The sequence below is a fragment of the Carcharhinus amblyrhynchos genome, chromosome 3, assembly GCF_965287045.1.
Source record: "Carcharhinus amblyrhynchos chromosome 3, sCarAmb.v2.hapA, whole genome shotgun sequence".
Classification (NCBI taxonomy): domain Eukaryota; kingdom Metazoa; phylum Chordata; class Chondrichthyes; order Carcharhiniformes; family Carcharhinidae; genus Carcharhinus; species Carcharhinus amblyrhynchos.
The window spans coordinates 30592375-30613367 of NC_137326.1; the positions used below are offsets into that span (position 1 = coordinate 30592375).

General features: G+C 45.3%; 1 protein-coding gene across 4 annotated transcripts in view; it reads right to left on the minus strand.

The window, feature by feature from the left end:
- LOC145338307 (uncharacterized) overlaps positions 1 to 20993 on the minus strand; it is a 101838-nt gene that overhangs the window by 29916 nt on the left and 50929 nt on the right. For 2 of the 4 annotated variants that reach the window (XM_080182905.1, XM_080182908.1), the window contains exon 1: positions 10536 to 10692. The exons of 1 other annotated variant lie outside the window; for it this stretch is intronic. The gene's annotated coding sequence lies outside the window, so the exon portion shown is untranslated. Of the gene's footprint in view, positions 1 to 7225; positions 7289 to 10535; positions 10693 to 20993 lie in introns of those variants that run through there. One more of the 4 variants, XM_080182906.1, reaches the window with a different exon arrangement.

A 20993-nucleotide genomic window follows, 5' to 3' on the forward strand; every position in this document is an offset into this window, starting at 1 on the left:
TCCCTCCCTCCCTCCACCGATCACTGCAGAGGGGCAGCAGGCCCACTCTCCCTCCCTCCCTCCCTCCACCGATCACTGCAGAGGGGCAGCAGGCCCACTCACCCTCCCTCCCCCCACCGATCACTGCAGAGAGGCAGCAGGCCCACTCTCCCTCCCTCCCTCCCTCCACCGATCACTGCAGAGGGGCAGCAGGCCCACTCTCCCTCCCTCCCCCCACCGATCACTGCAGAGGGGCAGCAGGCCCACTCACCCTCCCTCCCCCCACCGATCACTGCAGAGGGGCAGCAGGCCCACTCACCCTCCCTCCCCCCACCGATCACTGCAGAGGGGCAGCAGGCCCACTCTCCCTCCCTCCCCCCACCGATCACTGCAGAGGGGCAGCAGGCCCACTCTCCCTCCCTCCCTCCCTCCACCGATCACTGCAGAGGGGCAGCAGGCCCACTCACCCTCCCTCCCCCCACCGATCACTGCAGAGAGGCAGCAGGCCCACTCTCCCTCCCTCCCTCCACCGATCACTGCAGAGGGCAGCAGGCCCACTCTCCCTCCCTCCCTCCACCGATCACTGCAGAGGGGCAGCAGGCCCACTCTCCCTCCCTCCCTCCACCGATCACTGCAGAGGGGCAGCAGGCCCACTCTCCCTCCCTCCCCCCACCGATCACTGCAGAGGGGCAGCAGGCCCACTCTCCCTCCCTCCCCCCACCGATCACTGCAGAGGGGCAGCAGGCCCACTCTCCCTCCCTCCACCGATCACTGCAGAGGGGCAGCAGGCCCACTCTCCCTCCCTCCCTCCCTCCACCGATCACTGCAGAGGGGCAGCAGGCCCACTCTCCCTCCCTCCCTCCCTCCACCGATCACTGCAGAGGGACAGCAGGCCCACTCTCCCTCCCTCCACCGATCACTGCAGAGGGCAGCAGGCCCACTCTCCCTCCCTCCCTCCACCGATCACTGCAGAGGGGCAGCAGGCCTCAATGGCCTCCGTTTCCTCCAGTGGGACAAAGTGGGACTACTCTCCGTTCATAGTGAGGTCATGGGGGGGTGGGGGGAGCCAGGGCGATTGAGCGCCAGGTTCACTTATGACACGTAAACCCTTCTTTCAATCAATAGAAATACATTAACCGACACGTCGCAGTGCTGGGGTTACAATTAGCAGTGATCTGTTTTGGCAGGTGGTAGGATCGAGGCTGGCACTTTGCCTGGCAATGAAGCAACCAATGAAGAGGCTGCTGCCCAAACAAGCCAGCACCCAATTATTACTGGATGCTGGGAAGGTTAGTGACACCTTCTGCTGAACATCCTGGCACATGTCCTTCAATGCAATACAACTGAAAGCTTGACATCCTGTGACTGGAACGTTTCTAAGGCAGAATCCAACAATTTGGTTAAACCTTCCCTCGTGTTTCTTATTGAAGCTGCGGTAACACCACAACAGCAGCGGTCACTGCTGAGACTGCAGCAGGTGAGGATGCACCTTAGTGGTGTGCCACCCTCGAAGGCAGGTAAGGAAAGCTGGGAGAATCGACTGGGTGGTGGGGGCTGTGCAATGGCGGCGCTGTTTCCACAAGGGTAACCATTGCCATCCTGGACCCCTTTCCGTGGGCCCTACCATCAACCATGGAGTGCCATTCAAGAAGGGGAGCAGGTGAGGGGCTGCCAGACTTCACCCGACCCGCAGCAGGCCTTTAATTGGCCACTTAAGTGGCTCAGTTGGCCACCGGGTGGGTGGGTGGCCAAGCTGCTATGTTTCCTATGACTGAAAAGACAGCATGGCAACAGGAAGATAATAAGCACACCACCAACCCCCCCCCCCCCCCCCCCCCCCCCCGCCCTCTATTTTGCCAGCCTTCTGCCTCCCAGCCAGTGACCAATGGGCTGGGAAAATTCAGCCCTTCGTCAGTATAGAGTGTGACCCTCCCTTTAAATTGACCCCTCCCCTTTAAATTTCACGTGTCCAATTCCACCTTCAATAGCCTCCCGACGTCTGTTTGATTCTTCACCTGAAACCACGCCATTGAATAGTCCTCAGGAAATTAGGTGTAAGCCACTGTTTTATTTAAGTCGGTTTCTAACCGATAAACATGTGTAACAAAATGAGACTAAAAGCTGATATTCTCGGATATTGTGCCTGAGCTAAATGATTATTGATTATTTTGTCAAGAGTAATTGAAGGTTTATTTGTTGCTGCAATTGATTAGAATTCATATCCTTAGGCAGGAAATCAGATAAACGTGCTTGCAGAAGCAAATAGAACGATTCAGGAAATAAATAAGGGTATATGAAACTAATATTTCACTTTGATGCTGTTAGTGAGGAAAGAGTTTAGTATTTTATGTGTAACTACGTAATTTGTAATGATTGTACTGGGGTAGATATCACTACAGCATTTCAACAATCTCCCACAAAATGGTGGAGTTGAATCCCGGTGACCAGAGGCCCAGGATCATTGAGAGACCAAGGCCCCCACTGAGTGAGGGTGGGTGGGATGGGAGTCATGAGGGGGAGATGACTGGCTCGGGGAGGCAGGGGATTTTGGAATAAAAGGAAAGGGGTGGCTGTCAGCAAAGCCTCCTCCCCAATGCCAGCTCCCTCGATCGGCCACCCTCTTCTTTAATGGCAGCTCCCTCAATCAGCCATCCACCCCCCTCCCCCAGAGCCCCAGGTTTGCTTTTCATTTTGAGGCTGGGAAGCACCAGACTATTTCCAGGTCCCAATCCTGCCCCACGGGGGAACCTGTCACTCTTTGGAAGTTTTCGTGGAGACGCCCCCCTCAATTGGCATGGAGACAGATTCCCTGTCTAATTAGGAATGGTGGGCAGGCTCTCGAAGGGGAAAGACAGCCAGCAGCTTTCCAGCTCCCCAATTTCAGGGAAAGGGAGTAACTGTGAGGATATTTCAATGTGGAACTGTCAATCACTTCAATGAAGAATTAAATGAAGAAAAGGGAGAGAGTGGAGGCAAATCCCCCCATAGGACAACCAGGCAGACAGAGAGAGCCTGTAGTCCTGCCGTGAGCATTGGCACCCCAGTCTGCTGCTGGGAGCATTGGTACCCCAGTCTGCTACTGGGAGCATTGGCACCCCAGTCTGCTGCTGGGAGCATTGGCACCCCAGTCTGCTGCTGGGAGCATTGGCACCCCAGTCTGCTGCTGGGAGTATTGGTACCCCAGTCTGCTGCTGGGAGCATTGGCACCCCAGTCTGCTGCTGGGAGCATTGGTACCCCAGTCTGCTGCTGGGAGCATTGGTACCCCAGTCTGCTGCTGGGAGCATTGGTACCCCAGTCTGCTGCTGGGAGTATTGGTACCCCAGTCTGCTGCTGGGAGTATTGGTACCCCAGTCTGCTGCTGGGAGTATTGGTACCCCAGTCTGCTGCTGGGAGCATTGGTACCCCAGTCTGCTGCTGGGAGCATTGGTACCCCAGTCTGCTGCTGGGAGCATTGGTACCCCAGTCTGCTGCTGGGAGTATTGGTACCCCAGTCTGCTGCTGGGAGTATTGGTACCCCAGTCTGCTGCTGGGAGCATTGGTACCCCAGTCTGCTGCTGGGAGCATTGGTACCCCAGTCTGCTGCTGGGAGCATTGGTACCCCAGTCTGCTGCTGGGAGCATTGGTACCCCAGTCTGCTGCTGGGAGTATTGGTACCCCAGTCTGCTGCTGGGAGTATTGGTACCCCAGTCTGCTGCTGGGAGCATTGGTACCCCAGTCTGCTGCTGGGAGCATTGGTACCCCAGTCTGCTGCTGGGAGCATTGGTACCCCAGTCTGCTGCTGGGAGCATTGGCACCCCAGTCTGCTGCTGGGAGCATTGGTACCCCAGTCTGCTGCGGGGAGCATTGGCACCCCAGTCTGCTGCCGTGAGCATTGGCACCCCAGTCTGCTGCTGGGAGCATTGGCACCCCAGTCTGCTGCTGGGAGCATTGGCACCCCAGTCTGCTGCTGGGAGCATTGGCACCCCAGTCTGCTGCTGGGAGTATTGGTACCCCAGTCTGCTGCTGGGAGCATTGGCACCCCAGTCTGCTGCTGGGAGAATTGGCACCCCAGCTTGCTGCTAGTGGCATTAGTGCTCCAGCCTGCTGCTGGGAGCTCACCGCCAGGCAATTAAACATTCCCCTTGTCGTATCAGGAACTGGAGGCCAACTGCAGAATCCCAGTCCACCACCTTAAACATGGCTTTTAAAGATCCTCATTGGCCACCCTGCCTTATCAGGATGGGCTGCCCTGCCAACTTACTGAGAGATGAGAGATCTACCATTGAACCAAGTTTGATCACTTGAGGAGCTGTGGGTCATTTGTTCAGGTAGACCTTCCCATAAGATGATCTCAAAGCTTCACAAAGGCATGCAGCCAATGTCATTGTATGGTGCAATACTGAATCATGAGATAGGAAACAGGTCTTAGCTCTGATCTGTGCTGAATCAACTGATTGCAATTGTAACTCACAGCATTGTTACAGGTGAGAAAGGCTGTTGGGTTAATCTCAATTCGTCCTGCTGCCCCGCCTATCAATCTTGTTGTCTCTTAAACGATTCTGAAACTTTTGTTTCCATGGCTTTTTTTGTGGTGAGTGTCCCTTTAAGGACAACACAGCAGAAGAGGATCACCAGACCTGAGGGACAATTGGGACTGACAGTCAATAATCACCCCAGGAGGTGGCGCTCTCTCTCAGGCAGAAGACAGTCTGAAGGCATGTAGGGACTGGGGCATCCGGGGGAGGCCCTCTGAACAAGGCCCTCCTTGTTAATAAATACCTTCTGTGTTCTTGTAGCTTGTAGCGTGCAGCATTACATTTTCCTTGAAGTTTTTTTTAATCATATGTTACCCACTCTGTGTGTAATAAGGTTTTACTGATATCAATTCAAAATTTACTTTTTTGCTGTTCTCAGTCCATGTCGCTGACTCTATTCTTGCTAGTTTAAAGCAGAATTTACAAATTATTTTCCAATATGACTCCTATTTTAACACTTGACAGTTAATGTGACCCCAGATACACACAAAAACAAATCAGCAAATAAAGCAGCATAGTAACATTCAGTCGATATTTATTAAAGTTTGTGCATTATAGGACAATATAACACCCTACATAAAAAGGAAGTGTTTTAAAGTGCTTAGTAAAAGTTACGTCCTCAAGTAGGTTTCAACCAAGCTCTCTCTATTTCCATATCACAAAAAGCTCAGTGAAGCCTTCCTCCTCTTCTGCCCAACCCACAAGCACATTGCAATCAGGCCCTCTCCCACATCATACACAATAAAATTCCTATAGTGCAGAAGGGGGCCATTCGGCCCATCAAGTCTGCACCAACACTGTCAAGTCTGTACAGGCAACTGGGACTAGCTAGGAGTTTAAAAAAAAGGGTGTCATGGACAAGTTGGGCCGAAGGGCCTGTTTCCATGCTGTAAACCTCTATGACTGTATGAATCTCTGAAAGAGCATTTTACCCAGCCCCACCCTATCCCCATAACCACACACGTTTACCATAGCTAATCCATCTAACCTGCACATCTTTGGACACTAAGGGACAATTTATCATGGCCAATCCACCTAACCTGCACATCTTTGGAATGAGGGAGGAAACTGGAGCACCTGGAGGAAACCCACACAGGCACGGAGAGAACGTGCAAACTCCACATAGTCACCCGAGGCCAGAATTGAACCTGGGTCCCTGCTGCTTTGAGACACTAACCACACACACAGACACACACTATTTCCCAAACCCTCTCCCACCCCAACACATCTTTCCAGGCCTCCTCTCAGCCCCTTGCCCTTGCCCCCGTTTTGGTTTAGTTGCTAGTACCTGCAAAACAGAGTTACGATCCTGGGATAAAGAACCCGTACAACAGGCAGGCAGGAGCACAAGCACAGTAAAGTCTGAAGCTGCCACTCATGTTCCCAGCACAGCGGTGTGACCTCGTGGTTTTTTCACTGTGTGACGTGTGCCAACCTCCTCCTGCACTAATTCTGTGCACAAACATTCTGCGTCCACTCCAACTCACCACTAAAAGTGGTTTGTGATGTAAAAGGTTGCTTGGGATCAGCTGTTTGGTGGTATTGGTCTCGTGGGTCTAGGGCTGTCCCATCACAGCTCCCAGACTGAGGAGTGTCCTCGCCAACGTCCTCCCTGCTGCCTTGGAGGAGGGAGGAGCTAAAACCCTAAATGTTGACCTCTGTGACCTCATGGGGCTTGTGACCCACAATTCTGGAATCACTGATCTTTGGTTTACTTTTCCATTATCTTAACTGTTTCAGAATCTTTGACCGGATTACCACTCAGATGATTCCTTTCACACTGAAAAGCTCACATTCCTCCCAGTGCAGACTTTTGACACATTGGTCTGGCTGTTATTCTCTGTGCCTGAGCATCTCCCCTGTGATCTTGTGACCGAAACTGGATGTAATAATTTCTCTATGTTGAATTCAATTGATTTGCTGTTGATATCTTCTCTGTGTTGTTTGGAGATATTGAGTGTAGAGTCTACCTTTCAGCTTCATCCAAACTTACACCCAACACCATTCATGGAGTACTTGTGTCACTCAGTTTTTTTTCCTAAAGCATTACAATTGGTCTCAGTTTCCCTTGATCATGATTCTTCCTGGTCATTAGGCAGTGACCCCCAGCTGGAAATTGCTAATGTGGAAAGGGACAGAATTGGTTTCAACTTCCAAATTCAAATAGACCACCAAAAATACTATCCAGATCTCCTTCAGCATGGCACTGGAGAATTGTTGGCAAATGTGGAACCATCTCAGGGTTGGAGATGAGATGGGGAGTAGGGGGGAAATTATCAAACTCTAAAACCCTTCTGAAATCACTAGCCGCAAAATATTGATCCTTTATTAAATTGTAACTTTGGAGCTTTAAGCCCCAAACATGGCTCTTAGGTTCTACTGCTCTCAATGAACCATTCTATTGGTTTAGGTCATGGATTCACCTTGACTTGTGCTAATGTCACAACTCAAATTCCTGCAAAACGGGCAAATCAACACCAATTGAGAATTTAAGTAATTAACAGTTAAAATAGATTGTTCTACCAGTGAAGTGCTTCATAAACAAACAGTGATAGATTTTAGCCTTTACTTTCTCAGGCCTCTCTCCTAGTGCTGGGTATTATATTTTCTTTACTGAATGTTACTCCAGAATGGTTAGGCATTTTCATCATTAAATCCATCACATCATATTCAACATCATCCTTTGCTAGTTTGGCCAGTTCCCTATATCTTTGTGAGCCCATCCACTTACTTATTTTATCTAACTTGTTATGTTTCTTCTCAGTCCAACTGCTTCTCTCCAAAACTGGTACCGCCATGAGGTTGAAAAGATTATACTGATCTTCTGAAATAAAGTAATTTATGTCATTGAGAAACAGTAGCAGTGACAACTCAATCCTTGATGTATTCTTCCCTTAAATTCCCCCACCCTCTCCCATCACTTCCCCCAATAGGTTCTTGTTTTTTTTCCTGCTTTTCTTTTGTACCCTTCATCACCTTAAATGTACATAGTGTCTTTTATGAGAGACTTTGCCAAAAGCCCTTTTAGGAAAGTTGCAGAATACATAAAGCAGTTTAACATAAGCGTGGCTGCAATCCTGAGTCCCAGCACTTTGCAACTTCGTTCTCCAAGTTGCACCAAAAATGTATTGTGCTGAAGTTTGCTCATTTGTGTATCTTATCATTCTCCACTTTCTAAGAAGTCGACTCCAATAGCTCCATGTACTGTGAATTTCTGTGTCCACCAGTCAATAATACACAATTGTGCATGTTTCAGCTGTTTTCCACCTTACAAAGACTGGTTATAATTTGATATCCCTGCACCAACCTTCTGTCCTATTGCTCAATCAATTTAACTGTTTCCTTTCATGTCATGGACAAAGTCTTTGGGATTGGATTGCACTTAAGAAATTATCAAATTGAATATAATTGTTCAAACTGGGAAAAATTCTTTGAGTCTCATGTAATATAAACAGAATTTAACATTCAATCAACATAAAGTAATGGTCTATATTTGGGCTATTTTTGCAGTCATCCTTTATATATATTTGCTAGCAGTTGAAGGCTGCATCACCCATTGTAAGATTTCTATTCAGCTGGCTGAAGTTTCCCATGTTTTACATGACAACTTTATCTCTTCACATTGCTAGAGTGCACCTCTAATCTTAGTTTCTCCCTTTTCGTGGTAATTTTGTCTATCCGGACCAGTTTTTTTTCCAATCATATATGATAAAGCAAAATACAGCGGATGCTAGAAATCTGAAATAAAAACAGAAAATGCTGGAAAAACTCAGCAGGTCTGGCAGCATCTGTGGAGAGAGAAACAGAGTTAACATTTTGAATCCAAATGACACTTCTACACAACTGTACTCTAGTTTTCCCAACCTGCTCAGTTTTGCTGTTATACTGTGTGTGTATATACGCATACACTGTCTTTTCCAACACTTCACTTTCTGGTTTTGTATTTATAGAAATAATTGTACTTCTGATATTTGTTCCACGCTGCAGTTCCTACTGCAACAGCAATCTTAAATTGGGTTCAGGGTGTTTCAGGTAAGCAATATTTCCTGTCCAAAGCAATCTTTCGCTGTTTTGCATAAACAAAGCAATCAGATTATTTGCAACATATAAACACAAAGATTCCTAAATCTCCCTAGTCAGTCAGTTTCCTGAATTTAACTATGTTGCTTCTGGCTCCAATTTAGCACACTGCAATGAAAGTAATTTTCACAAATCTCTTTCAACTATTCAGTGACTTGTCACAATCCACCACTTGGTCTGGAAAGAGGCAAGTTGTCAGGTGGCTTTGTCCCCTGCTGTGTACACTTTTCCCTTATTCTCCTGAATGCATGTGACTTAAACCTTTACATAGAGCATAATTAAGTCTCGCACTGTGCAGTTGAGTTAACTGGTTTGAAGAAATGTGATCACAAGTATTGAACCTTTTTCAATAGAGTTGATGACTATAATTCCTTGTACATTAATTTTGTAAAGCAAACAAATTATTTTGCTATAACTTAGAGTTGAGGACCATGATACCTAGCACATTGTAATTTTGTGAAGCAAATGAGTTTTACAATACAAACAGTCAGGATGTAGTAGAAGGTGTGATTAGTATACCAAGCATAGTTGGGACAAAAGGAAGTCTCACAACACCAGGTTAACATCCAACAGGTTTATTTGGAATCACAAGCTTTCAGAGTACTGGACTCACCTGATGAAGAAGCAGCACTCCAAAAGCTCATGATTGCAACTAAACCGTTTGAACTTTAATCTGGTGTTGTGAGACTTCTTACTATGCCCATTCCAGTCCAATGCTGGCATCTCCACATCAAGCATAGTTGGAAGCAAACATATGGCCATTTTTTGCTAGCACGTAATTGAGAGCACACATATTCAAAATTAAACATGGTAGTGATAAAAAAAGCACAGGATGATAAAGTGCATATGATCAAGACAATGCTAGCAGCATCTTCTGATAGAGACCATACTTTCTGTTGAGATTATTTTAATGAGGAACAATTATTTTATTATGCTATTTCAGTGGTCTAATTTAAGGCTTAGAAATTCTAACATTGTGAATAAATCATCAGATGGTAATTGTTAAACATCATACTAAGCACTCACCCACTAACATCTTGTTAATATTAGTGGATGGATGCTTAACACAATATTTACTTATTACCCATCTGATGTTTTAACTACATGTTTAATATAAATTGAGTTAATCAGGCTTAGGAAAATTATACTAATAATGTAAACTAATTTCTAGAACCCCAAAAATTACAATGGCAAAACAAGAAACAAGTATCATGAAACAATATATGATGTTGTTTAGTAATGGATCAGCATGGTGTAACAATTTCAGTCTAGTTTAATATTCGCTCGTTTGCGGTAAAAATATCTGATTATCCATACACAAAAAGGCGAGTCCAACGTTAAAAATCTACATTTCCTGGAAAAGCATGCCCCAATCCCCATGCAAAAGAAGTCCCACATCTGGAAATGGCAGCTCAACGTTGCAAACATCTGCTTCAAGGAGGCACTGACTGATCTACCATGCTAGCTATCGGGTTAACAATATCTGCATGAAATATAGTGCCGCTTTAGTGGAAGTACTTTATTTTGGAATCAATTGTTTTAATATTTGGAACTTATGGTTCCGGCAGTGAAACTTGAGCAATGTCCCTTTAATATTGAAACGTACAAACTGATTTAATAATCTATTTTATAGGAAAATTCTTCAAATCTCAACCCACCCCCCACCCCACCCGCCAAAGTTTTTGCGACTAGAATGATGAAGATTTATTCACATCACCCGCTCGCAGCGGCCAGCACAGGATTTTATTTCTCACTCTGATCTATGTGTGTTACTTATTACCTGGATTGGAATACGGTGTGAAAGGTGTTTGAATCTTATACACACAATCACTCAAATATCTGCAGTCCGTGTGGACGGCCCTGGAGTGGGAATTCCTGTAGTTTGGGGTTTCTTGGCTCCAGTCTGGTTAATAATAATCCCAGAGACTCGCTAAATTGCACAGTTTGACAGCAAAACTCACCACAACTTTCAAACCGCGGTGATGTCCTTAATCTTCCGAGGATAGAAGGGAAGCAGAAGCCGAGATCCTGCAGCATCTGGTCACTTCCAGTCAACTGGGGCTGAGATTGACTGGAGTTGGAGCTGGGACAGGGACTGGGATTAACTAGGGCTGGGGTTGGCGGAGTTGGGGACTAGGGCTGGGATTGACTGGGGCTGGGACGGGACGAGGGCTGGGATTGACTGGGGCTGGGGCTGGGACTGGCGGAGCAGGGGACAGGGACAGTAGTCGCCGCTGAGCCGCTGCCAGTCCGTCTCCAGGGGCTGGGAGGTTCTCTAACGGCAAACACAACTGAGGCAGTTCCGAAAGGGACTAATAACTCGAGGTCTATTCATTGCGCTCTCCATTGGAAGGTGGCAGAATGTAAATGTACAGTTGGGAACTTCCGTCTTTCCGCTATTTACACAGCAGGGTCTCCGACATTCATTTTGCCCTTATCGACATGGGTGCAGCTATTCTAAGGATAGTAAAAAACTGGGACACATCCAACACTAATGGGTTAATAGAAAACAAAACTCAATCCAAGGTGATTTTGTTGAATAGGAAGGGCAGCGATTAGCGAAAGTGTGTGAGGGATACAGTAATCTCCGAGTTTACTCTCTGACAGTGTGAGGGGTACAGTAATCTCTGAGTTTACTCTCTGACAGTGTGTGAGGGATACAGTAATCTCTGAGTTTACTCTCTGACAGTGTGTGAGGGGTACAGTAATCTCTGAGTTTACACTTTGACAGTGTGTGAGGGGCACAGTAATCTCTGAGTTTACTCTCTGACAGTGTGTGAGGGATACAGTAATCTCTGAGTTTACTCTCTGACAGTGTGTGAGGGATACAGTAATCTCTGAGTTTACACTTTGACAGTGTGTGAGGGATACAGTAATCTCTGAGTTTACACTTTGACAGTGTGTGAGGGGTACAGTAATCTCTGAGTTTACTCTCTGACAGTGTGTGAGGGGTACAGTAATCTCTGAGTTTACTCTCTGACAGTGTGTGAGGGGTACAGTAATCTCTGAGTTTACTCTCTGACAGTGTGTGAGGGATACAGTAATCTCTGAGTTTACACTCTGACAGTGTGTGAGGGATACAGTAATCTCTGAGTTTACACTTTGACAGTGTGTGAGGGATACAGTAATCTCTGAGTTTACACTTTGACAGTGTGCGAGGGGCACAGTAATCTCCGAGTTTACACTTTCACAGTGTGCGAGGGGTAGGGTAATCTCCGAGTTTACTCTCTGACAGTGTGTGAGGTGTACAGTAATCCCTGAGTTTACAGTTGGACAGTGTGTGAGCTGTATAGCAATATCTGAGTTGAGATGGACTGGGTGTCAGAGATTGACAATGCTCTGGAAATGTAAGTAGTTGGTTTTGGCAATAGGATCAGGAACTCAGCTGAGATTATGTGGTACAGGGAGGTACTGAGAACACAAGAATGATAATGACATAAGTTCAGCCAATTCAAACTTGAATTGATGTAAGCAAAACACAAAATCAAAGTTTTTAATGTCTGGATTGTGCTCCCTGAGAGAATGGTGAAAGCAGAGTTGATGGAGGCATTCAAGAGGGAATGGGATTATTTTCTGAAAAGGAGGAATGTGCATGGGGGTATGAGGAGCAGGTGGGAGAATGACACTCAGCTAATTGCTCTTTCAGGGAACTGGCACAGAAATGATGGGCTGAATGGCCCAGCTCTCTGAATGCTCTGTGTTCTAAGATTCTATGAAGTAATAATGATTTTGGCATTTAGTCTCTGTGTTTTGTCAGGTTTGACATCACCAGTCATTGTCACAAGCAGAATTTGACATTGGCTCAGTCCAGGCTGGGCTCACTGTGTATATCTCTTTGGAAATGACAGAATTCAGTATTTAATGGTTAGCTGTGGTCACTAGGGATCAGTGCAGGTAGTTTTCCAGGAGACAAAACCCAGACACATACCCATCAGCCTAGCACTTTCCTGATGGATTTTGCAACCTTTGGGATGGGCTGCTGCTGAGATGCCCTTTGTGTTCCAGACACCTGTGAGTTGCATCTTAATGAGGGAGGCTTCTCTTGACCTTGGCATGTTTGCTGAAGGGATCCTGATGGACCTATCTCAGGAGTTGCAGCAGGATATGTTTTGTTTTAGATTTTCAGAGTGTCTGCTTCCCCATTAAATGAATGTAATATCAGACTGGCCTGACTGCACTTGCTAGGCTATCAGAGACTTTTAAAAACAAGTAAACCTTATAGCTTCTGAGTTCAGACTGCACAAAACACCCTGACTTCATTCTCCCTGGATTCAGTTAATGAGTCTGTTCCTGCAGCGAGATCCTGAGGCCTGGCATTCCTAGAAAGCCTGGAAAAGGTTTTGGGGTCGTCAAGCAGCCAGCAACAGCCTCTTGAAGATGTGCTGGATAGACCACTCTATATCCAGAACACATGGGAAGACCACATGCAGCTCACACTCCAGCTTCATGTCACTTCAAGTTGCATTTAGATTCCTTACCATATAAATTAGGGCTTTATGATGCAGTTCAACGTTCCTTCATATTAACAAGACAAATGGTCTGGTTGTTCATGCGAAGGCCCCTTTAAAAATGGGGGCAGTTGAAGCAGCAGCATTATTAGACCATTAAGTCTACTCATCCCATTTTTGAAGTGATCACGGCCTGTTAGTGTTGATTGTGGTTTGGTGAAATCAGGTTCATGGTTGTTATTAATAACTACAATTGAAAGGTCTCCCAGAGGAATCCCATAGGCTGCTCTCCTCTTTGGGAGAGAGAGAGCTGACTGATGGTGAGTTAACCTATGGGTCACCACACCTTAGACGAGGGACAAGATTGAGAAGGTGGAGCCTTCAAGCATAACTTCAGCCGGTTTGGGAATTGAACCTGCGCTGTTGGCATCATTCCACACAAATCAGCTGTCCAGCCAACTGAGCTAATTGATCCCCTAAAACTACAAGAACTATAGATCAGGAAGATGAGTTCTCTGCCACTGATACTGTGACTCATAGAAGACAATCCAATCAAGATTCTGACCTGTATCCTGTTGGTGCCAATAATAGCGGCCAGCCAAAGTTACTATCCCCAGGTTGAGGGGTTCTCATTCAGGAATCTGTCTGGATGCACGCCACACTGCGAAACAAATGCCAAGATTTCACAATGGCACTTCTGAAGGATAATGAGATGGACATCTCTAAAAGTATTGTGCAATGTTTCAGATTGCAAAAAACATTGGGGCAGTATGGTGGCACAGTGGTTAGCACTGGTGCCTCACAGCTCCAGGGGCCTGGGTTTGATTCCCAGCTTGGGTCACTGTCTGTGTGGAGTTTGCACGTTCTCCCCATGTCTATGTAGGTTTCCTCCGAGTGCTCTGGTTTCCTGCCACTGGAGTTAGGTTGATTGGCCATGATAAATTGTCCCTTAGTGTCCCGGGCTGTGTAGGTTAGAGGGATTTTTGGGGTGAATATGTGAGGTTTATAAAATGTTGAGAGGAATAGATAGGGTGGATTCTCAGAGGCTATTTGCCCGGGTTGAAATGGTCGCTACGAGAGGACACAGATTTAAGGTGCGGGGAGGCAAGTACAGAAGTGATGTTAGGGGTAAGTTTTTCACTCAGAGGGTGGTGAGTGAATGGAATCGGTTGCCGTCAGTGGTGGTGGAGGCGAACTCGCTGGGGTCTTTTAAAAGACTTCTGGATGAGTATATGGGATTTAATGGGATTGGGGGTTATAGATAGGTCTATGGATTGGTAGGTATTGATGTGATCGGCGCAACTTGTGGGCCGAAGGGCCTGTTTGTGCTGTAGTGTTCTATGTTCTACGTTACAGGGATAGGGTCTGGTGGGATTGTTTCAGTGCAGACTCTATGGGTTGAATGGCCTACTTCTGCAGGGATTTTATAATTCTATGAACATCATCCAAATCCCCTTTGATTAGCTAATTATTTCAAGTCATTATGTTAGACTTAAAGAAACTTGCACCTTAAGTAACCAAGACAATTATTTGCAAGGAAATTTGTTAGAAGTACTTTAGGGAGTTCATTTCTTACATAATTCTGGCAATATAATTTTAAACTCAAAACAGGCAAAATTAACTTTGTAACAGAATATTTCTGAACCATACCAATTAGTTAGAGAAAACAGACTAGAATAAATATACTTATTGTGAAAGATTCTACACTAACTGCAAACACGGAACAAAATTATCATTCAACTTTTCCACCAAGATATTTCATATTTCAATCTATAAAATTTTATTCTCACCAATACTTCTGTCTTTGGAAACTTTGCATCACCCTGCTAAATTACATCTCAAGCATTATCCTTGCCTAGAATCTCCATGCTATCTTTGCTGTAGTAACAATGTAGAATTGAGCAAGTAACATTTTTGTGGCAAGTGCAGTAGTTGAAAGTGATTTATACAAATTTACCACAAGAAAATCAACCTCCCAAAATTTGGGCATGCATATTTTGCACGTGGAGACAAGGGAAGTCAGATAGCTTGAAGAAACACGGACCTCACCAGATATCCCTTCTGAATAGTGAGATGGATTAGGGAGTGTGTCACCAAAGATGTAGTAGGGCAGCCCTGAGTGCTGCTGTGCACAGCATGAGGATCTGCAGCAATTGTCAGCTACAGATCCTTTAAAATTTAAGCCCCTGAATCGTCAGAAAATTGTGTCCATGGGAATGTGTCCAACAAGAGTTGGCTGCCCTTTATCTGGCATCTGAATGATATATTGATGAGATGGATTTTGATGACGTCTTCTGTTTCTTTTTATTCACTCATGGGACATGGGCGTTGCTGGCTGGCCAGCATTTGTTGCCCATCCCTAGTTGCCCTTGGATGGCAGTTGAGAGTCAGCCACATTGCTATGATTCTGGAGTCACAAGTAGGCAAGGCCAGTTAAGGACAGCAAATTTCCTTCCCTAAAGGACATTAGTGAACCAGATGGGTTTTTCCAACAATGGTTCCATGATCATAAGTAGATTCTTAATTTCAGGTTTTATTTATTGAATTCAAATTCCACCCTCTGTTGGTACCTAGCACTCAATGAATAAAAGCTGAATGCATTGGTCACTCTCACTGTCATATAGACATTCTTCCATGGCTGAAGTTTTGGTTCTAGGAGCTTACAATAGTCTGAAATCATTTCCTTGTTGCAGTACAGCCTTCTTTTAATATTCTTCCTTGCTGAGGTCCAGAAGGTGACTTGCTACTAGCTTTTGCATTGTATTAGTTGGTATTGTGTAAAACAAAACTAGAAAATGCTGGATAAACTCTGCAGGACCGTATGTGTGGACTCAAAATGTTAACTCTATTTCTCGCCTCAGATGCTGCCAAAGCTTATTCATCATTTCTATTTTTATTTCAGATTTCCAGCATCTGCAGTGTTTTATTTTTATTATACTATTGTCTAAAAGTTCACCTTCCACGTCGCAAACCTCCCAGGCAAGGTCTGTTAGTGCTGCTCTTTGGAAGTACAAAGCTTTGACAGACTTTGATAGGGGAGTCCTGAGCAAGAGGGTATAACTTTAAAATTAGAGCTAGACCATTCTGGCCTAATATTTGGAAAGGATTTGTTCATGTCAAGGTAAGTGGAAATCTCAAATTCTCTCCTCCAAAAAGCTGTTGCTTGAAAATTTTAAGGCTGAATTGAAGAGATTTTTATTAGGCCAGGGCTACAGAAGCAAGGTGGATAGATGGAGCTATGATACAGATCAGCCATGATCCAACTGAGCGGATTTGAGGAACTGATGCCTGTTCCCATGAGATTTCTTTAACCAATATATTCTGCTCTTATTGGTGTAACTCTACTAGCTACCTCTGGTACTTTGATCGCAGAATTATAGAATCTCTACAGTGCAGAAGGAGGCCATTCAGCCCATTGAGTCTGCACTAATCCCCCTACAGAGCATCCTACCGAGGCCCTATCAACATAATCCCATGTATTTACCCCACTAATCCCCTAACCCACACATCATGGGACACTAAGGGGCAATTTAGCATGGCCAATCAACCTAACCTAACGTCTTTGGAATGTGGGAGGAAACCGGAGCACCCGGAGAAAACCCACTCAGACGCAGGCAGCAGAATGTTCTTGCCCCACCTGCCACAGGAATTGTGGAGGGACAGAGACGGATTGTGCAAAGGTCCGTTGACCTCAGGCAGGATTTTCCGGTCTTGGGGAGAATGTGGCCAGAAAATCCCACCTGGGATGTCAGCTTTAAAATAGAAGGAATGAACATACGACATAGGAATGAATTAAATAATGCAAATTTACTCATTCCTGGTTCATTGCTGCTTAACAAACAATCTAAGAACATCAAGTTTATAACACTGGCAATAGTAAGCAGAGTGATGGTGAGACTTAAATGGGTTCCAATCATTAATTTCTAAACTAAATGAATAAATCTTTTGGAAGCTAACAAATTGTTCTTATCGGGTATCGTAATTTCACTACAATTGTGTTTTTAAATAATTCTTTTTTAGTTATCTATGGCAAATTCACCTCAAATGTATTACGGTCATCATTACTGGCAAAATAGACTGCGAGTGATTTGGAAAAACTGCAGTGACAACTATCATCACTCATAATCCCACTGCATGCGAAGATAGTAATACAGTTTCAGGTTGAAGTTTCTGTCAAAAAATCACCATAGTTTCACCACCAAAGTATTTGCAAAACAAGAAGAAACATTTGGTGTCCAGCAGTTCTGCTTCCAGCACTGATGTCAGATTAGTGGCAGTGAGACACTGTAAGTAATTGTTTTTAACAAGAACAGCTGAAGGCACGGCCACCAATAGTGGAGCAATTAAATTTGGCAATGCTCAAGGGTGTGGAGTTGCCGGCATTGGACTGAGGTAAAACACAAAGAAATCCCACAACACCAGTTTAAAGTCCAAACAGGTTTATTTGTAGTAAATGCCGCAAGCTTTCGGGGCAACCTGTCCCTTCATCAGGTGGCTGAGGGTTCAAGGGTCCAGAATTAGAGGAGCACAGATACCTCAGAGGGTGGTGAGGCTGCAGATGACTACAGAGCATGAAAAGGGCAAGGCCACAGATGGATTTGCAAACAGGGATGAAAATTTTAAAACAGAGGTGTTTCTTAAATGAGAACCAATGTAAATCAGAGTGAAGAGAGACAAGGGGTGAATGGGACCTGCTGCAATAAGGACATGGACAGTAGAGACTTGGATGGCCTCAGGTCAGGGTAGGATACGGAAAGCTGGCCAGGAGAGGTTGGAATAGTCAAGTCTGGAGGCTGCAATGGAATGGATGAAGGTTTCAGCTCCAGATGAGCTGAGGCAGAGATGCAGCCGGGCTACGTTACAGAGGTGGTCTGGACGATGGCACAGATCGGTGTTTGAAAGTTCACTTCCAGGTGAAGTGTCTGATTCAGCTTCAGAGTTGCCAGGAAGGTGAATGAAATCAGTGGCTACAGAATGGAGTTTGTGGTGAGGACCAAAGACAGTGGCTTCAGTTTTCCCAATACTAACTGGAGGAACTTTCTCCTCATCCAAAACTGAATGTCAGACCAGCAGTTTGATAATTAAGAGGCTGTGGCAGGCTCTGGAGAGATGGTGCTGAGATACAACTGGGTGTCATCAGCTTATATGTGAAAGCTGACACTATGGGCCGGATTTTCCAGCTGCATTCACCCCAAAATTGGAAAATCCCACCCAAGGTCAATGGACCTTTGCATGGTCCACCCTCCGCCCACTATGATTCCCATGGTGGCTGGGACAGGAAAATTCTGGCCCATGTTTTTTGATGAAGTTACTGAGGAGCCCATGTAGATGAGAAGTAAAAGGGGGTCAAGGATAGATCTTTGAGGGGAACCAATGTAACAGTGCAGGAGTGGGAAGGGCATAAATAGCAGGCTACAATATTCTGGCTACTATTAGTTAGGTAAAAATGATACCAAGTGCATACTGTCCCAGCTAGTTAGTTGATAGTGGAAAAACTTTGGAAGAATGTCTAGTCAACCAGGTCGAAGGTTGTGAACAGTTCAAGAAGAATGTCACCGTCACTAAGCATTCAATTTGTGACTTTGATAAGGGCAGTTTTGTTACTGTGGCAGGAGCACAATTATGACTGGAGAGCAAAGCAACCAACCTGCTTATTTAGAACATCAACCTTAAACCATCACTCTATCTACTACTGCCTCACGGTGCACCAGTGTATACCATCTACAAGACGGAGTACAGAAACCTCCCAAATCCACAATCTCTGTACGGGAGGATAAGGGCAAGGGACACATGGCAACACTTGGGAGCCTGCAAGTTCTGTTCTATGTCACACACCATCCTGACTTGGAACTACTTCAGTGTTGCTGAGTTCACATCCTGGAACTCCCTCCCAAACAGCCACTATAGGTGTACTTACATAAAATGGTTCAAGTAGGTGGTTCACATTCTTCTCAAGAGCAATTAGGGAAGTGCAGTAAATGGTGCCCGTGCCAGTGATGCCCTAATCTTACAAATGAATTTTTGAAAAACAAACTGCAGTTATATGAATGGCTCTTATTGCAACTGCTCTATTGCTTTGGGGCACATGGGAATAAATCAGCCAATAGGATGGGTTTTGGGCAGCTGGCCAGCAGTATACACTGACCCCCATCCATGAGGCCTATTCCAGGCTAGGCCTGTTTCGCAACCAGATAGCTGATAATCGAGTGCCTGGGAGCAGCCCAATTGGTCTCTGGGTAGTGAGAAAGCAGCTCCAAATTTTGAATGGCAAAGGCCCTGGTTGGTCTAATGGAGCATGGGCAATAACTCCTGTCACTTGCCACCCCACAAAAATAAAGAGGAACCTTCTCTTAAAGATATGGGGCCACCAATTGATAAGAATTGGAAGATGCAGGATGCCATGTTCAGTGCAAAACATGGCAAGTGGGGCCCAGGGTTGCCACTACACTCTGCAGGCAGGCCAGTACCAAGTCCCTGGAACCATCACCATGGCCACAGAATGGTTGGTCATTGTTCAGTCTTTCTGGCGTTCTTCTGTCCTGTGTGTACTGGGGCGGGGGGAAATCAATGCCTTTCTCCACAGGTAGCTGAGACTGGCTCTTCACTGAGGTAGATGCCACAGCCCAAGTGCAGTTTTAACTGCAATGTAAAGATAAATATATTGATCTTCCAATACCCAGTAACATGTATGTCTATGGCATTTTTTTGGCCATAACAAAAGGACTGTGCTGCTCACTGTACAAAACTACTGTGTGTTTGTGTGTTACACCTGGGTACCACATACCCCAGCATGTGTTAGCAGCCTACAAGATAAAGTTACATATTGGAATGGATTGAAACACAGTCCAAAACGAATGGGACTCAAATTTGTTCTGATTCTGCATTCCTCCACAACCTGTCGAGAGATATGGAGACACTTACTGCTACACAAACAGGGAAACATGGGGTTTGTTTTTGTGTGGAACCATCAATGTATGTGCCAGTAAGTGGAGACGGTACTACACCGAGCTCGTGCCATGTAACAAGCAGAGTGAAATAACAGATTTAATTTGCAACAAAAATGTATATCTATGTTATCTAAAATGTCAAAGGAGATTATCTACACAAAATGAATGGAGTTGTGAGTAATGACGTAGCAATAGCGTATTTAGTTGTAGAATGTCTCAAGCACGTCAGCATTTGAAAAGTTTAAGGTATTGGCCATCATGATATCACCTCTTAATAAACAACAAATGGAAGAGGAATGCCAGGGAACAAACCCTTTTAGGCAGTTACGGAGTGATGTCACCCTCTCAGGATGATCTGCCCTCAAGACAGTAATCACTCTCAGCTGCTGCCGTGCTCACACCCACTGCCTGAAAACTCCTGGAGAACAGATGTTGCAGCTGTGTTAAGAAAAGTGGATGTTGATTCAAGTGGGAAACAGTCCCAATGAAACAGTAAACTAAAAAGAAAGTTCACTTATTTGTCACTTTGCAATTATTTAATATGAATTCACTCAGATTATTTAAAAACTGAACCCAAACATAGTGTAACATGAAGGATTAAACCCTTCACTGTGTAATGTGCTGAAGAAAAGTTAAGTTGCTTCTTCAGATATCATGTTCTTCTTGCTTAGAAGAACTTGGACAGTGTACTCAGAGCTTTTAGGGCCTGTGGTATAGAGAACACAACTGGTAATTTCACCTAAAGTGACCACAGGATAGCGAGTGTCAGGAATGAAAAAAATATCACACTGATGCTATGTTTATTTTATTTATTAGAGTCACAAGTCGGCTTATATTACGCTGCAATGAAATTACTGTGAAAATCCCCTAGTCACCACACCCCGGCACTTGTTCAGATACACTGAGGGGGAATTTAGCATGGCCAACGCAACTAACCAGCACCTCTTTCGGACTGTGGGATGAAACTGGAGAACCTGGAGGAAATCCAGGCAGACACTGGGAAAATATGCAGACTCTGGATAGA